This window comes from Kogia breviceps, chromosome X (assembly GCF_026419965.1).
Source record: "Kogia breviceps isolate mKogBre1 chromosome X, mKogBre1 haplotype 1, whole genome shotgun sequence".
Classification (NCBI taxonomy): Eukaryota; Metazoa; Chordata; class Mammalia; order Artiodactyla; family Physeteridae; genus Kogia; species Kogia breviceps.
This window is the reverse complement of record NC_081330.1, coordinates 120,042,688-120,062,792: the sequence shown is the minus strand read 5'-3', so window position 1 is coordinate 120,062,792 and position 20,105 is coordinate 120,042,688. Positions and strand designations below refer to the sequence as shown.

General features: G+C 43.0%; 1 protein-coding gene across 9 annotated transcripts in view; it reads right to left on the bottom strand.

Annotated features, from left to right (window-relative positions):
- RAI2 (retinoic acid induced 2) overlaps nt 1-20,105 on the bottom strand; it is a 404,475-nt gene that overhangs the window by 314,806 nt on the left and 69,564 nt on the right. The window lies entirely within an intron of this gene.

Here is a 20,105-nt window from a genome sequence, read left to right as displayed (position 1 = left end):
AGGATCCCACGTGCCGCGGAGCGGCTGGTCCCGTGAGCCGTGGCCGCTGAGCCTGCGCGTCCGGAGCCTGTGCTCCGCAACAGGAGAGGCCACGACAGTGAGAGGCCCACGTACCGCAAAAAAAAAAAAAAAAAAAAAAAAAAAAAAAAAGGTGAATTTCATGGTATGTAAAGTATACCACAATACCACTGTTTAAAAAATTAATAAAAATTGTTAAAGAGTTACATTTTACATAACACGAGCCACTCCTTTCTCCAGCTCAGCTGATTGGGGTCCCTTTGTGGTCTTCAGCCCCGTGAGGCCCCTACAGTCCACTCAGTTCCCTGGAGGGCTGGTAGGGGTACCTTCTACTGCACTGGCCAGGTTTCCACCACCCTTAAACTTGAGTGGACATTGTGCAGAGATGCCGGGCCATCAGGGGGACAATTCCCACCAAAAGCCTGCTGAATCCCGCCACAGCAGACAGATAGTTCTTACACATCTCTGGGTTGTGCCAGGACAGTCTCCCTGGGGATGGGGATGGGATTTAAGTGGGAAGGGGGGGTTCTCTTGTTCTCAAGCAGTTGGCATTCGGTTCTGGTTTCAGGAATACTGATTCCCTGGGAGTCTTTCTAATCTCCTTTCCCCATAATCCCAGTTTGCTCCATTTTCTTTCTTAAACCAAAAGTACTTTCAGAGCAGTCACTGTGTACAACAAGCACCGCATTTATTATTATTATGACTATTATTATCATTATTTAACAAATATATGGCACTTACTCAATGCCAGATACTCTTATTTATTTATTTATTTATTTAGGCTGTGCCGGGTCTTAGTCACGTCATGTGGTATCTTTAGTTGTGGCATGTGGGCTTTTTAGCTGCAGCATGCAGGCTTCTTAGCTGCGGCATGCGAACTCTTAGTTGCTGCATGCATGCGGGATCTAATTCCCCGACCAGGGATCGAACTTGGGCCCCCTGAATTGGGAGCGTGGAGTCTTACCCACTGGACCACCAGGGAAGTCCCAGATACTCTTCTAAGGGCTTTACAAATGCTAACCCACTTAATCCTTGTAAAAATATGAGAGCGGTACACTATTACTATCCCCATTTTAACAGATGAGGAAGGAGCGACTTGTCCAAGGTAAAAATTGCAGAGCTCGGATGTGAAGCCAGGCTGTGCTCTAGAGTCTGTGCTCTTAACTGGTATATAGCAAAAATATCATTATGTTTAATAGTGCACATTATTTAGTGAAGTTAGTGCTTCCACCTCCATTTAAGAACAAAGAGACAGCTAGGATTGAAAGATTTTTTCAATTTCCAGCTGAAGGCTTTTATTCCATTATACCATAACTGCCTCTTCCCGGGTTTTTCTTCTACAGCGGTGTTTCTCAAACGTCAGCGTGCGTCAGAATCCCCTGGAGAAATCCCCAGCGTTCTGGGCCCTATCCTTAGAGTCTCTGATTCAGCAGCTCTGGATCAGAGCCTGAGAATCCACAGTTCTAACAATTTCCCAGGTGACACTGATGCTTCTGGTCCAGGGACCAGGCTTTGAGAGCCTCTGCTCTACATCAATCCACTCAAACTAACGCCATCCCAGGAGTATCGCTGTAAAGTGTTACTAAAATCAGAAAACAAGGTTTTGTTATTAAATTAGCCATGGGCTGTTCAGGCCAACACCAGGGGCAGAAAAGACTGGGCCCACACATTTTTTGTTCTGCCTCTTTCAATTCTAGGCAGGGGTGGATCATCCCCCAAAGACTCCTATGCACATTCCAGCTTGCGATGCCTTGCGCTAGTTCACCTCTGAGAGCCTAGACTTCCTTCTGGAAATCTGAATTTCCATTTGGCTTCCACCCATATTGTATACTTAATCAAACTCAAAAGGCCTGAATTTGTATCAACTCCTATGAGGCTTAATGCACAAAGGCCAGAGATCTGGGATCACACAGACTTAGGTGAAATCTCAGATCTTTTCATTGACCCTTGAGACTGAATCGTCATGTGTAAATATGGTGGTGATATATGTCTACCTCAAAGCTTTAGCGTGTTGTGATCTCAAGCTTGTAGAAGTGTCCAGCACATATAGGCACTCAGAAAGGGTTATGACATTAAACTCTATGAGGTAAGAAATCAGTTCAACAGCATGTGAAAGAGACCCCAAATGACAGTGGCCTAAACACGACAGTTTACTTCTGACTCACAAAGAAGTGCAAACTGGTGTGGTGGCTCCACTTAATGAACTCATCAAGGACCCAGGCTTCACCCCTCTTTTTGATCCATCACCAAGATGGCTCCTCACCAGACCCACTTTCCAGCAAGAGGGAGGAGGGACATGTCACTTCTGCTCATACCCTAGTGGCCAGAATTTAGTCATATGGCCACATCCAGATTTACGGAAACCTGGGAAAGGAACCTTACTAAAAATCAACAGTTTTCTTATTATTAAAGAAAGAGAGAGTGAATTCTGGGGGACAATTTGCAGTTTCTGGACATATATTTCTCTATTTGATCTAGATAGGCTGGCTGCTGGGTAAGGAGGTGAAGAGACTGGGAGAAGGACAAGTACAAGCAAGCAGAGTTCGAGTTCCAGGAGGCAATGAGTCCTGAGCAGGGTTCAGCATGTTGAGAGCAGAAATCAAGGCAGAAAGCCAGATGAAGGATGCAGATCCAGGCTGGATGTCACACAGCCACAGAACACTGACGGACAAGCACTCAAGTGTCTTCTGACCTTGACAGGCTGAGCCAGCCAATGGGGTCCAGGCATACTATAGGGAGGAGGGAGTCAGGGTAGGGCTTGGATTAAGACAAGGTCCTGACCTTCTCATGATCCAAATCTCCTCGGCCACCACCCTATCCTAGTCACCATCTCTGGCCTGAGTCTCAGCAATGAGTCTCCCAACTTGTCTCCCTGGCCCCTGCTCTGGCTTTCCAAATGGTTCTGATCAGGCCCCTCTTGCTTCAGAGGAAAGGCTCTCCCTTCATACCCCATTCCCACCCAAAGTGGCCCAAATCCACAACCTGCCATTTTGGGGATAACAAGGACCCAGTACCCTTGGTCAGTGGGTTGGTGAAGGGCATTCCTGCTGGAGGACTGCTCTGCACTGAGCCCTATCCACAGAACTCCTGACTCTCAAGATGCAGGATCCTTTTTTTTTCCTTTAGTTTATATTTTTAATAGCTTTAGTATTTTGCAAGGACTCATACATGCTTGTTGCAAATAAAATTAAGCAATATAGAAAATTATAAAGTAAAAAAACACCCTAAGTCCCACTACCCGTAGATAACCACTATTAATATTTTAGTAAATATGCTTTTCATATATCTCTCCATTTGCATAATTCACCTAAATGCTATCATACTATACCTGCTTCTCTAACCTGCTTTCTTCAACCAGAGTATGTTGAAAAGAGCTTTCCACATCAATTACTAGAATTTTACATCATCATTTTTAATGGCTACATAGTATTCTTTTTTAAATTTATTTTTTATTGAAGTATAGTTGAATTACAATGTTGTGTTAATTACTGCTGTACAGCAAAGTGACTCAGTTATACATATATACATTCTTTTTTTAAATATTCTTTTCCGTTATGGTTTATCACAGGATATTGAATATAGTTCCCTGTGCTCTACAGTAGGACTCTGTTGTTTATCCATTCTATATAGACCAGTTTGCATCTGCTAACCCCAAACTCCCAATCCGTCCCTCCCCCACCCCCCTGGCTACACAGTATTCTAATTTAGGAATGTATTTTACTTGACCAGTCAGTCTCCTGTTAATGAATTCTGAGACTACTTCCAATTTTTTATTGTTATAGAAATTATTGGGAATTCCCTGCCAGTCCAGTCGTTAGGACTCCGTGCTCTCATTGCTGAGGGCCTGGGTTTGATCCCCCATTGGGGAACCAAAATCTCACAAGCTGCATGGTGAGGCCAAAAAAAAAGAAAAGAAAAGAAAAAAGAAACTATTAACCCCAACTTAAAGATGAGGAAACTGAAGCTCTGAGAAGCTAAATGACCCCTTTTTCAAACCCCAAGTCTAGAAAACTAAGCTGCTCAGGCCAATCCCCAGACTTCCGACTCTTAAAACAATATTCTTTCCAAGCAGACCACAGGAACAGGAAGCTGGAATTACTGACATAAGATATGGACTTGACAACTAAAAATGAGGTGTTTTTTTTTAACTGCCCCATTTCTTAAAAAGTTAAGCATATACTTGCCATAAAACCAGGCATTCCACTCCTGTGTATTTACCCAAAAGAAATGAATGCATACATCCATACAGATACTTGTACGTGAATGTCCGCAGCAGCTTTGTTAGTATTCAAATAATGAAAACGACCTAGATGTTCATCAACAGGAAAATGGGTAAACAAATTGTGACGTAGCCATTCAATGGAATATTACTCAGCAACCAAAAGGAATGAAGTAATGATACATGAGATGCAGGATCCTTTTACTGCGGCCACTTCGAGGTCTTGGTCCCCTTGTCACAGAGATAGCCCTGTGCTGCCTCCCCTTTCCTCTCACCTCAGTTCCCAGGTTTCCAATAGGCTGCACATTAGAATCACCCGAGGAGCCCCACCCAGACCAACTGAATCAACATTTCATCCCAGTTGACCCTAGGTGGGGCCTGGGCATCAGTATTTTAAGAAGCTCCTCAACTTACTCTAAGGGTCAGCCACGGTCAAGAACCACTGCCTTATAAGAAAGTAGGTCACTCTCAAGAGGCAGGAAACACACTTAGAGATCCACAAATAGGCGACTGTTGGCAGAGGATTTAGAATTCAGATCTTCGGGATGTGTGCTAAAGCAATAAGCTAGCATTTCTCTAACTTTAAAGGGCAAAGAAGTAGCCAGAACGGTGGGGTTGTGCTAAACTGCAGATTCTACTGCATGAGGTCTAAGGTGGAGCCAGAGGTTCTGCGTTTCCGACAAGCTCCCAGCTGCTGCTGCTGCTGAGGCTGGTTCCCCACCATACTTCAGCAGCAAGGCAATAAGCTGTGTGGCTTTCAAAATCAGAGGAGAGACAGACGGTGGCTGTAAGTGACACTGCTGCCATCCCCAGTGCACATTAGCTTTCTCAGTTCAGCACCCACAGGGTCTTTATTCCCTCCCAGGAAATGGGCAACCCCTAGCACTTTGAGGGTGCAGGCCCTCTGATGCAAGGTGAGGCAGGAAGTCTGGCCTGGGCCCATTTGCTTCTGGGTCCCCCTATAACTTAGCTTCTTCCAGTCGTCTCTGCCTCTGGGTTTCCTGGAACCAGACGCAGGCAGCGTTTCCTCCTGCCTTTGGCCCCACTCCTGCTAAACTGGGGCTCAGGTTTTCAGCCCAACCTCCCTTGCCTTGTCCTCAGTGCTGTGTGGCCTCCTGTTTTCATGCCTCTGTTTCTACCTGACTCTGGCAAGCTCAGCCCTCTCCCGATTATTCAACCTGCTGTCAACCTTGGCCCATTAAACACAGATTCTCTGGTCCCAAATTCACCTTGTTTTAATAAAATGATTCACTCAGGTTCAGAGTTCTGCGCCTTTAGGGCCAATGGAGATCCTTCCGAGCTTTCAAAGGAGACTCCTTGTAAAACCAAAAACTGTGCACCCAAATTCACTGGGATGATCTTGTCAATTCCTTCTCTCCCATCTCCAACCACATCAACACTGATTCTAGGTTTGTCCCAAAGACCTTGGCTTTCATATTCAAACTTACCTCTCCTCATTTGTGCTTACCTAGGGTCTGATGACTTGGCTTAACTTTCCCATCTCTCCGGCTCTCGTGTCTGGCCTCAGCCCAGTCCCCATGTCCAGCCCCATAGCTCCCCTCTTGGCATTGACCATTTGAAGCCCCACTACGGAACCCACAATGGGACAACTGCACAGCACCAGCACACATCCCTCTGTGAGCCATGCTGCCCCACCTTGCACCTGGCAGCACCAGCTCCTTTACTTACAGAATCCTGCCAAGTAGAACAAGGCAGTACGGTGGCCTCAAAGCCAGATGAGTGCCAACAGGTACAGTAGCTTTCAGTGGGGAAGCATAATGATTTTGCAGTCTTGTGGAGAAGTGATAATATTATAATTATGTAAGATATAACCACTGGGAGAAACTGAGTGAAGAGTTTAATCAGACCTTTCTATGCTATCTTTGCAACTTCCTGTAAATCTATAATTATTTTCAAATAAAAAGTTTTTGAAAAAGCAAAAGAGAGAGGGGGTAGAGAGAGGAAACATGCAAACTTTAGTGTGCATATAAATTGCCTGGGGGATTTATTAAGCTTCAGATTCAGATTCAGTAGGGCTAGGACAGGGCCTGAGACTGTGTTTTCTAACCAGCTCCCAGGCGATGCCGAAGCTGTTCACAGACCTTCCTTTGAGTATCAAGGTCATAGAACGTTCTTTTTTAATGAAATGTTTCAGTCAGCCAAAAATTAACATGCTGTTAAAATATATATATATATATATCTAGGTCAATTTGATATCATTTTCAAAATTCCTAACTGGGCACAGTTACTGTATAAAATACATTCTATCACCTCCAGTTTATCTCCATCATCAAGTATAATAGTTCTTTCACACTTGCGGTGAAGTCTTACAATGGAGTTAAATACCTCCCAGCTCTGAGTCTCTCTCCCTCAGCCAGAAGAGGCCCAGGCCCCCTTCATGACTGTTGGGGCCCAATACATAGGTTATCTTGACAGTTCCTTGGGCCTTGGCCATAAGAATAAGGGTCTGCCTTCCAGTAGCCTAGGCCCTTGTGAACTAAAATTTTCCTGGTAGCATATTCCTTTGGGCAAAGGGCTGTGCCCCTCTGCCCTGCATTAACTGAGGCACTAGCCAAGTGACTGGCGCAGGCCAGACTCCTACCATCATAGATGACATGGGGAGGGGGACAGAACCTGGGAGGAAGCTCCAAGAAGGATCAGGACTGGCTTCAAGCTTCAGGTGTAGAAAACTCAGAAACAGGTGAAAAGGGCCCAGAAAAAGGATTGCAAACAGACTTTGACTGGTCTTTATCTGCAAGTGGGGGATGGGTGTGTTGGGTGGGAGTAACAAGCCAGACAACAGACACTCACTGCCCCTCAAATGTTGTCTCTTCTTCCTAGATTTTATACGAACTCAAACCTGCATTCACTGCCCCTAGAGGAAACTATTCGTGTGACAATTTGTTACTGACATAAAGTTTAGAATTAAAAATATTCTCAGCCCCCAATGTGTCTATCAACGGATGAATGAATAAAGAAGATGTGGTATCCCAGCTATAAAATTAATACGTCCTGAAGATGTAATGTACAACATGGGGACTATAATTAATAATATTGTATTGTACACTTGAAAGTGGCTAAGACAGCAGACCTTAAACATTCATTACATGGAAAAAAATTCTATAACTGTGTGGTGATGAATGTTAACTAGACATTATGGTGATCATTTCGAAAAATACACAAGTATCAAATCATTCTATTGTACAACTGAAACTAATATAATGTTATATGTCAACTATATCTACTTTTTTTTTTAGAGATATAAAGAAATAAATGAGAAATGTACGTGGAATGCCTGGCACATATTTTTTTAAATTGAAGTACAGTTGATTTACAATGTTGTGTTAGTTTCAGGTGCAGCAAAGTGATTCAGTTATATAGATATGTAGATATAGATATATTCTTTTTCAGATTCTTTTCCATTACAGGTTATGACAACACTTGACACATATTTTTAAGTGTACAACTCAATGGTTTTTAGTACACTGGCACACTTTTAATGCTCAGAAATATTAGATATTGTTGGTGTTGTTATGATTGGTGTCACATAATCACTAGATTGTCAGCTCCCTAAGCTTGTCTTTATTAATCTCCAAATCCTCATAACACCTAGTACTGTCCTTCCACATCAGAGGTGTTAAATAAAGTGATCTGCATAATCAAACAAAAGATGTGCCCCCCCCCCACACACACACACACTCAGAGAAGAATACTATTCAGCCATGAGAAAGAAGGAAATCCTGCCATCTGTGACAACATGGATGGACCCTGAAGGCATTATGCTAAGTGACATAAGCCAGACAGAGAAAGACAAATATTACATGCTATCACTTATAAGTGGAATCTAGAAAAAGTCAAGCTCATAAGAACAGAGAGCAGAAAAGTGGTTTCCAGGGGCTGGGGGGAGTGGTGTGGGGGAAGTAGGGAGAGGCTAGTAAAGGAGTACAAACTTTCAAGTATAAGATGAATAAGGTCTGAGAATCTAATGTAAAGGACAGTGACTATAGTTGATAACACTTTATTGTATAATTGAAATTTGCTAAGAGAATAGAACTTAAATGTTCGCACAGAACAAAAAGATAAATATGTGAGGTGATGGATGTGTTAATTAACTAGATGGGGAAAACCTTCCACAACATATACATATATCAAGTCATCACAATGTATACTTTAAATATCTTACCATTTTACTTGTCAATTATACCTCAGTAAAGCTGAAAAAAATCTCAGCTCATACTTGAATATTCTAAAGGTGCAAAATCCATAGCAACTATTTATAAACTACATTTAACTAGAGACTAAAAGAGAAAGTTGAAAGGTAATCTCTCAGCAATCATAAACCCCAAATTTATTTACATACATAAAAAACCACGCGTGCTTATTCATAACCTCTCTTTTTACTACCACATCTGGAAGAAAGAATCTGAAATTAAAATGCAATCAAGTCATTATAAGCTTTTGAGAATCAGATCTCCCACAATTCCATCAGTGGACACTAACTGGCGACACAAAGAAATGAACCTACATATGAACCAAATCATTGGCATGCCTGGTACTCAGAACCGAGAGCAGGAAAACCAATTCTGAAAGGTTTGGAATGAAAATGAGAAAACAGAAACAAAGCACGCAGAAGAGTGGAGATGATCTGGGATCAGTTCAGCTGAGCGGTTCTGATGAGGTTAATGAATAAAAACCATACAGGCGCCCAAATATGCTACATTAGCAACAATTTGAAATGGGGAAAATAGAGTTCTCAGAAAATTACCACATAAGACACCACATCTCCCCAAATACTCCAAGTAAAATTTAAAACTTCAATTAGAGAATAGCTTGATACTGAAACATCAGCTGAGCAAGGAGATTTAGGCAGCAATGAACTTGAGTTTGAGAGGCCTAGGCTGGCCACATAGCCCTGTTTACACTATCCACACTGCACCACACTGTGGATTACGTTTAAACTCCAGGTCACAGGGGTTGGGGGGCAGGGCACAACTTGCCCCTCCCCTCGCTTCAATACAAGTGAAGGCCCCCAATACAGAGCCAAGCACGAAGCAGGCTCGTGCTGAATTGCCCCTCACCTCCTCCCCAGTACACACCCTCCAGATGCCCGGAGCAAAATGTGGGGTCTATGTTATCCAAAAACTCATTTCACAACCAATCAGAAGAAAGACTGTAATGGAAAAACAGCTTCTTTACCCTTGCTGGTTCTCAGCTTTTACAAAGTTTGTTTATAGTGGAGTATAAATTAACCCAAGAAATTGAAGTTGGGTTTAGCTCAGGCCTCCAAAGGTGACCCCAGCGGGCGGTGATCCGGGAGAGGCTGCCCTGTCTTGCCAGAGTTCTGGGAGGGTAAACCAAACGCAACCAGCCTCCTGCCTACGCCTGGTCCTCTGGCAGCCCCACACACTCCTGCTTCCCCACCCCTGGCCCACCGTCAGCTCTCAAAGCTGCTGAAATCCGAATGACTCTGGAATTTCTATTACCAAACTTCTTAACTTCACAGAAAGATAGAATTCAGAGCTCGCCATGGGCAAAATCGCCAACTACACAGAATTTGTCTCTTTAAACCCATCTCCCTCTTTCCCAGATAACATTTGCTTTTTTTTTTTTTAACATTTGCTTTTTAATAGCTGCTTCCAAGGGCTCACCCGTCCCCCCAGGCCTTTCCTCACACCAGGAGAAGGCTACCTCCTCAGCCTCTGCACGGGGCGCTTTATGTTCTTCAGGGAAGCTCCACTGAGAGGAAACATAGTCCATACGCTTCCTCGAATGGGCAGCAGCTCTCTGAAATGAAATCCTCCAGCGCGATCAAGTGAATACGCCCCCAGAATGTAAAGGCAAAATAAAGTTTGCCTGATAGGAGAATGGATATACTTTCTGGGATGCAAAATATTTCATCAATCCCAGGAGCTCTTCCAAAGAGATACCAGCAAAAGGGAAAATCTACTTGGCAGACAACAGCACAGGCTACTACCGCGGCAGCTTCTTCTCACCTTAACAGGATGATGGAGGAGCAAAGAATCCCACTCGAGGCTAGTTAAGAATGAGGAAATCGTCAAACCTCTAACTGAAGCATATTGCCTCTAACTCAGCCCTTGGAGCCACAGACTGCCAATGTGTTCCTTTTTGCTTCCTCCACTGCTGGTTGGGGGCCTTTTATTTGCCAGGTACTGTGCCAGTTCTGGAATGGAACTGCCAAGAAGTTAGACCCAGTGCCCGCCCTCATGGAGGTGACAGCCACGCAGAAAACACAGGCAAGAGAGAAAAGCCTAAGGATAAGTTCTGGGTGTAGGAGGCCCACCCCAAATCAGTAACTCTTGAAATGGGGCCTCGCATCCGTGTTTTTAGGAGCCCTTCAGGATTCTGATGCACTTCCCAGTTTGAGAACCACTGCTCTAGGCAGAAAACTTCATAATTTTCTAATCTGTGAGTCCCTCAGTCCCTCCACTTGTGGTTTACACACAGGATTTCATTTTATAGTTCCAGGGGATAGTAATGGTCTGCAAGGTAGATTACTGCTTAAGATAATGCTGGCTGCTGGAATGAATAAACTTAACATTTCAGCAGCGTAACACAACAGAAATTTATTTCTGGCTCATATTATAGGCCCACACAGGTGTCCACCCCTTCTTCATAAGTACCCTCAGCCAGAAGTAACACATATCACTTCCATTCACATCCCATTGGTAGTCATATGGGCCTCGCCTAGATGCACGTGGTACAGAGAAATGTAGTTCCTGTCTGGAAAGTCGCTTCCCAGTCACCACTGCATACTCTGGAAAAGTTGTGTAAATTTCTGATGGGCAGTTGTCATCTCTATCACAGTAGGGGTTACAGTTTTGCAGGTGAACAAAGGTTTAGCCAGAATAAGAAACTGACTGAAAGTCATACAGCTTGTAAACCTGGAATGCGAATTCAAACCACAGTATAATTCCATAGTGCTGCCCTTTAGAATACCTCATCATCATGTCCATGGTCACACCTCTGTGCTGGGCTGAATAATGCCCCCTCCCTCAAAAGATGTACACATCCTAATCCCTGGAACCTGTGACTATGTCATCTTATATGGCAAAAGCGATTTGGCGGATGTAATTAAGGATCTTCCTGGTGGGCTCAATGCAATCACAAGAGGCCTTATAAAAGAGGGAGGCTGTAGAGTGAAGGCCAAAGAGAAAAAAGGAGATGTGCTAATGGAACCAGAGGGTGGAGAGATGTGCCTCGAAGATGGAGGAAGAGGCCACTAGTCAAGGAATGCAGGCAGCCTCTAGAAGCTGGAAAAGGCAAGGAAACAGGCTCTCCCTGAAGCTTCCAGAAGGAACACAGCCCTGATAACACCTTGATTTTAGACCTCTGACTTCCAGAGCTGTAAAAGAATAAATCTGTGCTGTTTTAAGCCACTAAGTTTGTGGCAATTTGTTACAGCAGCCCTGGGAAACTGATAACCCTCTCAGCACCATGGTTTTCTGTTGGATAACTTCGTAACAGACCCCTTCGGGCAACGCCTCGAGATCTCTCCCCTCCATTTTTCCGCAGTCCCATCCAACAACAAGCCCTTCCGTCACCTGTGTCCTCCCAGTCCACCCAGGAGGGGCAGAGCTGACAAGGAAAATGATGTGCCCTCATATTATCAGAACTTCACACAGAACCAAGATGTCAATTTAAGCATCATTTTTAAAGTACTAAAAGAAAATGACGTTTTAAAAGTTCTTGAAAACAGCCATTCATAATTCTTTTAAAAGCTCAGAAAACTAGGAATAGAGAGGTAAAGGTCTTCAACATGATAAAGACCATCTATTAAAAAACCTACAACTAACATCATACTTAATGAAAGGTGAAAGACTGAATGCTTTCCCTCTAAGATCAGGAACAAGAAAAGGATGTCCATTCTAACCACTCTTATTGAACACAGTACCAGGAGTCCTAGCAAGCACACGGCAAGAAAAGGAAATAAGTTGCATACAGCTCAGAAAGAAAGATAGAAAACCACTCCCTGTTTGCAGATGACATTCTCTAAACAGAAAATTCCAAAGAATCTACAAAAAAACTCCTAGAACTAATAAGTGAATTCAGTAAGGTTGCAGATACAAGATAAACACACAAAAATGCTCATACCATTTACATATACTAACAATAAACATAAGGAAACCAAAATTTAAAACCCAGTACCATTTACACTCACTACAAAGAAAATGAAATACTTAGGTATAATCTTAGAAAAACATATTCAGGATCTGCATCCTGAAAATTACAAAATGCTGATGAAAAAAATCAAAGAAGAACTAAATAAATGGATGCTGTCAATTATCCCCAAATTGAAATCTATAGGCTTAGTGCAATTACTATCAAAATCTTAGCAAGGATTTTTGGAGACATAAATAAGACTATAGTAAAATTTATATGAAAAGGCAAAAAACCTAGAATCACTAAAACAATTTTTTAAAAGAATAAAATTGGAGGAAACACTTTACCTGATATTAAGACTTACTATACAGCTACAGTAATCAAGACACTGTGATACTGGCAGAGGGACAGACACATAGATCAATGGAACAGAACAAAGAACCCAGAAAGAGAGCTACACAAATGTGCCCAACTGATTTTGACCAAGGTGCAAAAGCAATACAATGGAGGAAAGATAGACTTTTCAACACATGGCGTTGCAGAAATTAGATATCCATAGGCAGAATAAATGAACCTCAACCTAAGTTTCACACCATGGACAAAAATTAACTCAAAATGGATCACAGACTTAAATGCAAAACATAAAGCTATAAAACTTTTAGAAAAAAAATTAGGAGAAATTCTTTGGGATCTAGGCCTAGACAAAGGGGAGGGGATGTGGCTTGCTGTTGGAAACTTCCTGGTGCTGGCCAGACCCCGGAGGGTACGTGATAATCCTTTGTTCTTGCAGCTGTCCACATAGGTCTGGTCACAACGTTCCTGTAAACCTCCAACAAGATAATTCTTATTTTCTGTTATGCAACTTTTAATCTCTATATGAAGATCAAGCCTGGGAGGCAGAGCCTTGAAAAAGAGCTCTATGTATATTTCAGACTCTAGGCAACATTCTTTTAGGAAGGTGCAGAGCCAGCATGACTAAGCACAGGCAACAGAGCACAAAGGATGGAGCTAAAGGAATAGATCCAATATGGAGTCAGGTGTGTTTAAAGATGACAAATATGCACATGTAAGGATGTTCAATATCATCAGCCATTAGAGAAATGTGAATTAAAACCAAAATGAGATATTACTGCACACCTATGGGAATGTGAAAATGTCTAAAATAAAAAATAGTGAAAACACTGAATGCTGATGAGGATACAGAGAAAATTGATAACTCATATATTATTGGTGGAAATGTAAAATGGTGCAGCCACTCTGGAAAAGTTTGGCAGTTTCTTATAAACATAGATATACGTTTACCATACAACCCAGAATTGCACATATTCCAAAGAAAAGGAAAGTTATGTTTACTCAAAAACCTGTACACAAATGTTCATAGCAGCTATATTCATAATAGCCAGAGATGGGAAACAACCTGAATGTATTTCAATAGGTGAATGGTTAAACAAACTGTGGTGCACCCATACCATGGAATACAACTCAGCAATAAAGAGGAACGAGCTACTGATACAGGTGACAACCGAAACGGACCTCAAGGGAATTACGCCAAATGAAAAAGGCAATCTCAAACAACTCCATACTGTGATTTGATGTATATAACATTACTGAAATAACACAACTATAGAGGTGGACAGGGTCATTACCAGGGGTTAGGGATTGTGAGAGAGGAGTATGTGGCTATAAAGAGGAAGCACGAGGGAGCCTGGTGATGATGGAAGTGTCCTGTATCATGACTGTGATGGTAATTACTCGAAGTTACACACGTGATAAATTTTCAGAAGCGACACACACACAAATGAGTACAAGTATAACTGGCGATAACTGGCTATATGTGAATAAGCTCTGGTTTTGATATTATGCTGTAGTTAAGCAAGATGTCAGCATTGATGGAAGTGGATTGTAGGATGCACAGAACCTTCCGGGACATGTCTTGGCAACTTCCTGTGAACATGTAATTATTTCCAAATAAAAAGTTTACAAATAAAAATAAGAAAGAATTCTTGACAGTTCACAAAATGATGTCACAAGCATCCTCTGATGTCATACGAGCCTCAGAGTAACACAGGAGGATGCACAGAGTAGATTTCAATCCCATCTTACACGTGGACAATCAGACGCAGATATCCGCCGCTTTGATGATCACCCAGTCCCAAGCTCTCTCCCCCTCCTCCCCACATAGTAGGCATGAAGCTGAATGTGAGGAATTCAACTGTACCAAAAATGCCCCATTTCTTTGTATCCTTTGAATCAAAGCAAATAAGGCTCTAAATGCCCATTCTGTCATGCCTGCAGGAAATCCAATCTTTGGCATTATTGGGTCCCCCCCTGCCTTGCCCTGGAATCACACAAAGATCTGGGACGCTTCTCTGATACCCAGGAAATAGGCAAAGGGGATCTTCAGTTTACCATGATGGCAGCTACCATCGCCATTGTCTTAGTACAGGTGGCATACAGATGTCTCCATATCCAAGGTTCCAAACCTGACCAAGACACGATGCCCTGGGTGTAAAAACCTCTGAAATGCTTAAGGAAGGTACAATTCGGGACACCAGCGTTGGCCAAGTTTCCTCTAATGGAGGGACCATGACCTACCTCCCCTACTCCAGCCATCTCATTAAGAGATGTTTTTCCAATAAAATGTTACTTCTTATATTTAATAATTATTTATTATTTACGGTTATAGGAAACAAATTTTAAACAAATTTGCATACATGTTTTGTTGCTGTGATACATGAGAGACTGATCAATAAAAGACTGTCAGGCATAAAGATATCAATGTATCACATCAGGATAAAATTCTGTGGGAGAAGTGAAATGGAAATATAATTTCAAGGAGTAAAAGGAAAGAAGTATAATGTCTGATTGTTAAAGAGCTTGTCTTGTACTTTTTAAATGGACGATGGTGGCTGTCATATCATAATGTGTTTTTCTCAACATCTTTATGGGAGTATAATTGCTTTACAATGGTGTGTTAGCTTCTGCTGTATAACAAAGTGCATCAGCCATACGTATACACATATCCCCATATCGCATCCCTCTTGCATCTTCCTCCTACCCTCCCTATCCCACCCCTCTAGGTGGTCACAAAGCACCGAGCTGATCTCCCTGTGCTATGCGGCTGCTTCCCACTAGCTATCTATTTTACATTTGGTAGTGTATATATGTCCATGCCACTCTCTCACTTCATCCCAACTTACCCTTCCCCCTCCCCACATCCTCAAGTCCATTCTCTACATCTGCATCTTTATTCGTGTCCTGCGCCTGGGTTCTTCATAACCATTTTTTTTAGATTCCATATATATGTGTTAGCATATGGTTTTCGTTTCCCTCTTTCTGACTTACTTCACTCTGTATGACAGACTCTAGGTCCATCCACCTCACTACAAATAACTCAATTTCGTTTCTTGTTATGGCTGAGTAATATTCCATTGTATACATGTGCCACATCTTCTTTATCCGTTCATCTGATGATGGACACTTAGGTTGATTCCATATCCTGGCTCTTGTAAATACAGATGCAATGAACGTTTTGGGACCTGACTCTTTTTGAATTATGGTTTTCTCAGGGTGTACGCCTAGTAGTGGGATTGCTGGGTCACATGGTAGTTCTATATTTAGTTTTTTGAGGAACCTCCATACTGTTCTCCATAGTGGCTGCACCAATTTACATGCCCATCAATGGTGCAAAAGGCTTCCCTTTTCTCCACACCCTCTCCAGCCCATTTTCTTAATTGTTTTGTTTTTGTTAATGCAGGCCTTTTCCTTCTCTTGTGTTTCCTGCTCAGAGAAGTTCCTTTAGCATTTGTTGTAAAGCTGGTTTGGTGGTGCTGAATTCTCTCAGCTTTTGCTTGTCTGTAAAGGTGTTAATTTCTCCATTGAATCTGAATGAGATCCTGGCTGGGTAGAGTAATCTTGGTTGTAGGTTCATCCCTTTCATCACTTGAAATATGTCCTGCCACACCCTTCTGGCTTGCAGAGTTTCTGCTGAAAGATCAGCTGTTAACCTTATGGGAGTCCCTTGAATGTTATTTGCTGCTTTTCCCTTGCAGCTTTTAATATTCTTTCTTTGTATTTAATTTTTGATAGTTTGATTAATATGTGCCTTGGCGTTGTTTCTCTTTGGATTTATCCTGTATGGGACTCTCTGTGCTTCCTGGACTTGATTGACTGTTTCCTTTCCCATATTAGGGAAGTTTTCAACTATAATCTCTTCAAATATTTTCTCAGTCCCTTTTTCTCTTCTTCTTCTGGGACCCCTATAATTTGAATGTTGGTGTGTTTAATGTTGTCCAAGAGGTCTCTGAGACTGTCGTCAATTCTTTTCATTCTTTTCTCTTTATTCTGCTCTGCAGTAGTTATTTCTACTGTTTTATCTTCCAGGTCACTTATCAGTTCTTCTGCCTCAGTTATTCTGCTATTGATTCCTTCTAGAGAATTTTTAATTTCACTTATTGTGCTGTTCATCAGTTTGTTTGCTCTTTACTTCTTCTAGGTCCTTGTTAAACGTTTCTTGTATTTTCTCCATTCTATTTCCAAGATTTTGGATCATCTTTCCTATCATTACTCTGAATTCTTTTTCAGGTAGACTGCCTATTTCCTCTTCATTTGTTAGGTCTGGTGTGTTTTTATCTTGCTCCTTCATCTCGTGTGTGTTTTTCTGTCTTCTCATTTTGCTTATCTTACTGTGTTTGGGGTCTCCTTTTTGCAGGCTGCAGGTTCGTAGTTCCTGTTGTTCTTGGTGTCTGCCCCCAGTGGCTAAGGTTGGTTCAGTGGGTAGTGTAGGCTTCCTGGTGGAGGAGACTAGTGCCTGTGTTCTGGTGGATGAGGCTGGATCTTGTCTTTCTGGTGGGCAGGACTGGGTCCAGTGGTGTGTTTTGGGGTGTCTGTGAACTTATTATGATTTAGGCAGCCTCTCTGCTAATGGTTGGGGTTGTGTTCCTATCTTGCTAGTTGTTTGGCATGGGGTGTCCAGCACTGGTGCTTGCTGGTCATTAAGTGGAGCTGGGTATTAGTGTTGAGACAGAGATCTCTGGGAGATCTCTTGCCGATTGATATTACACGGGGCAGGGAGGCCTCTGGTGGACCAATGTCCTGAATTCGGCTCTCCCACCTCAGAGGCTCAGGTCTGACAGCCAACCAGAGCACCAAGACCCTGTCAGCCCCACGGCTCAGAAGAAAAGGGAGAAAAAAAAGAAAGAAAAAACAAAGTTGTTAAAATAAAAAAATTATTAAAATAAAAAAATCAAAAGGTACTAAAAAAAAAGAGCCACCAAACCAATAAACAATTCTCCAATGATAACAAGCGCTAAAAACTATACTAAAAAAAAACGGACAGACAGAACCCTAGGACAAATTGTAAAACCAAACCTATACAGACAAAACCACAGGAAGAAGCATATACATACACACTCACAAAAAGAAAAAAAGGGAAAAAAATATATTTATATATTTTTTTTAAAAAAAGGAAGAGAACAACCAAATCAATAAACAAATCTACCAATGATAATAAGCTCTAAATACTAAACTAAGATAAACATAAAACCAGAAACAAATTAGATGCAGAGAGCAAACCCCAAGTCCACAGTTGCTCCCAAAGTCCACCATCTCAATTTTGGGACAATTTGTTGTCTATTCAGGTTTTCCACAGATGCAGGGTACATCAAGTTGATTGTGGAGATTTAATCCACTGCTCCTGAGGCTGCACGGAGAGATTTCCCTTTCTCTTCTTTGTTCGCACAGCTCCTGGGGTTCAGCTTTGGATGTGGCCCCGCCTCTGCATGTAGGTCACCCTCTGGCATCTGTTCTTCGCCCAGACAGGAGGGGATTAAAGGAGCGGCTGATTCGGGGGCTCTGGCTCACTCAGGCCGGGGGGAGGGAGGGGTACGGAATGCGGGGCGAGCCTGCGGTGGCAGAGGCCGGCGTGATGTTGCACCAGCCTGAGGCGCGCCATGTGTTCTGGGGAAGTTGTTCCTGGATCCCGGGACCCTGGCAGTGGCGGGCTCCACAGGCTCCCGGGAGGGCAGGTGTGGATAGGACCTGTGCTTGCACACAGTCTCCTTGGTGGCGGCAGCAGCAGCCTTAGCGTTTCATGCCCATCTCTGGTGTCCGTGCTGATAGCCACGTCTTGCACCTGTCTCTGGAGCTTGTTCAGGCGGTGCTCTGCCTTCTGTGGGCAGACAGGGAAGGAATCCCTCCTCCTCGCTCACCCCGAAACAATGGTCTCTTGACTCTTAGGCACTTCCAGACTTTTTCCTGGACTCCCTCCCAGCTAACTGTGGTGCACTAGCCCCCTTCAGGCTGTGTTCACGCAGCCAACCCCAGTCCTTTCCCTGGGATCTCACCTCCAAAGCCTGAGCCTCAGCTCCCAGCCCCCACGCATCCTGCCAGGTGAGCAGACAAGCCTCTCAGGCTGGTGAGTGCTGGTCAGCACCGATCCTCTGTACGGGAATCTCTCCGCTTTGCCCTCCGTGCCGTTACTGTGCTCTCCTCCGCGGCTCCAAAGCTACCCCCGTCCGCCACCCGCAGTCTCCGCCTGCGAAGGGGCTTCTAGTGTGTGGAAACTTTTCCTCCTTCACAGCTCCCTCCCAGACGTGCAGGTCCCGTCCCTATTCTTTGTCTCTGTTTTTTCTTTTTTTCTTTTGCCCTACCCAGGTATGTGGGGAGTTTCCTGCCTTTTGGGAGGTCTGAGGTCTTCTGCCAGCATTCAGTAGGTGTTCTGTAGGAGCTGTTCCACATGTAGATGTATTTTTCATGTATTTGTTGGGAGGAAGGTGATCTCCACGTCTTACTCCTCCTTCATCTTGAAGGTCCCCACCCATAATGATGTTTTGATACCAGCAAGTACAGTATGAGTTTCATTTTTAAATTTCAATAGCTATAATATACTATTGTATATTACATCTTTTAGAATTACAATATTTAAACTTATAAAGGATTTTAGATATCAACTTTAAAAGTGTGAGGGAACATGTAGTTTTTCAAAATTCTTTTAGAGGACATGCAAGCAGAAAAAGATTTGGAAGCCCACTGATTTAGACCAAAGTTTCCTCAGTGTGGTATTCAATACAGAGACATCTCTTCACATGGAAAACAAGATGATTTTACTTGGCACAATGATGGTCCACAGACTTCACTTGCCCAACATTGACATCTTCCTGCTTCTCCTCCACCATCTTCCCTTTGCCCTGTCTTATTGTGAGACTCCTCAGCACTGACTCTGCAGCCCTCCCCTATACCTTCCCATCTCTACCTCTTACAGTGCTCCTTCCTGGTTCTTAATGCTGCCCTCAAATGGCTTCCTTCTCAGTACCCTTCTTTAACTACTACTGCACTTTAATTCTAGCCCAGTCCTCTGCCTCCTCCAGCCTCCCCTTCTCCCTTACAGAACTCCTTCTAAGACTCTTCTCTTCTCTCAGCATTCTAGTCCTTTATGAGTCCCAGCCAGTCACAGCCTCAGCTCACCTACAATCTCTCACCCGCTAGACACTGTTCCCTGGTTATACATGGAAATAGACAAACATCATGAAGATGGTTCAGAAGTGACTGAATCTCAAAAACCACTGCTTTAAACATAATGCATGTGGATCTGAACAAGATGCTTAACCAGTCCCTTATTATATCTACACAGAAAAAATATAGACATGTGGTTAGATAAAAAATAAAGTGAGGTAGATCCATTTATCTGGAGAGATTTGGAATTAGGTCACTCTAAATGTGATGGCATATGATCAGAGCTGAAGGAGGA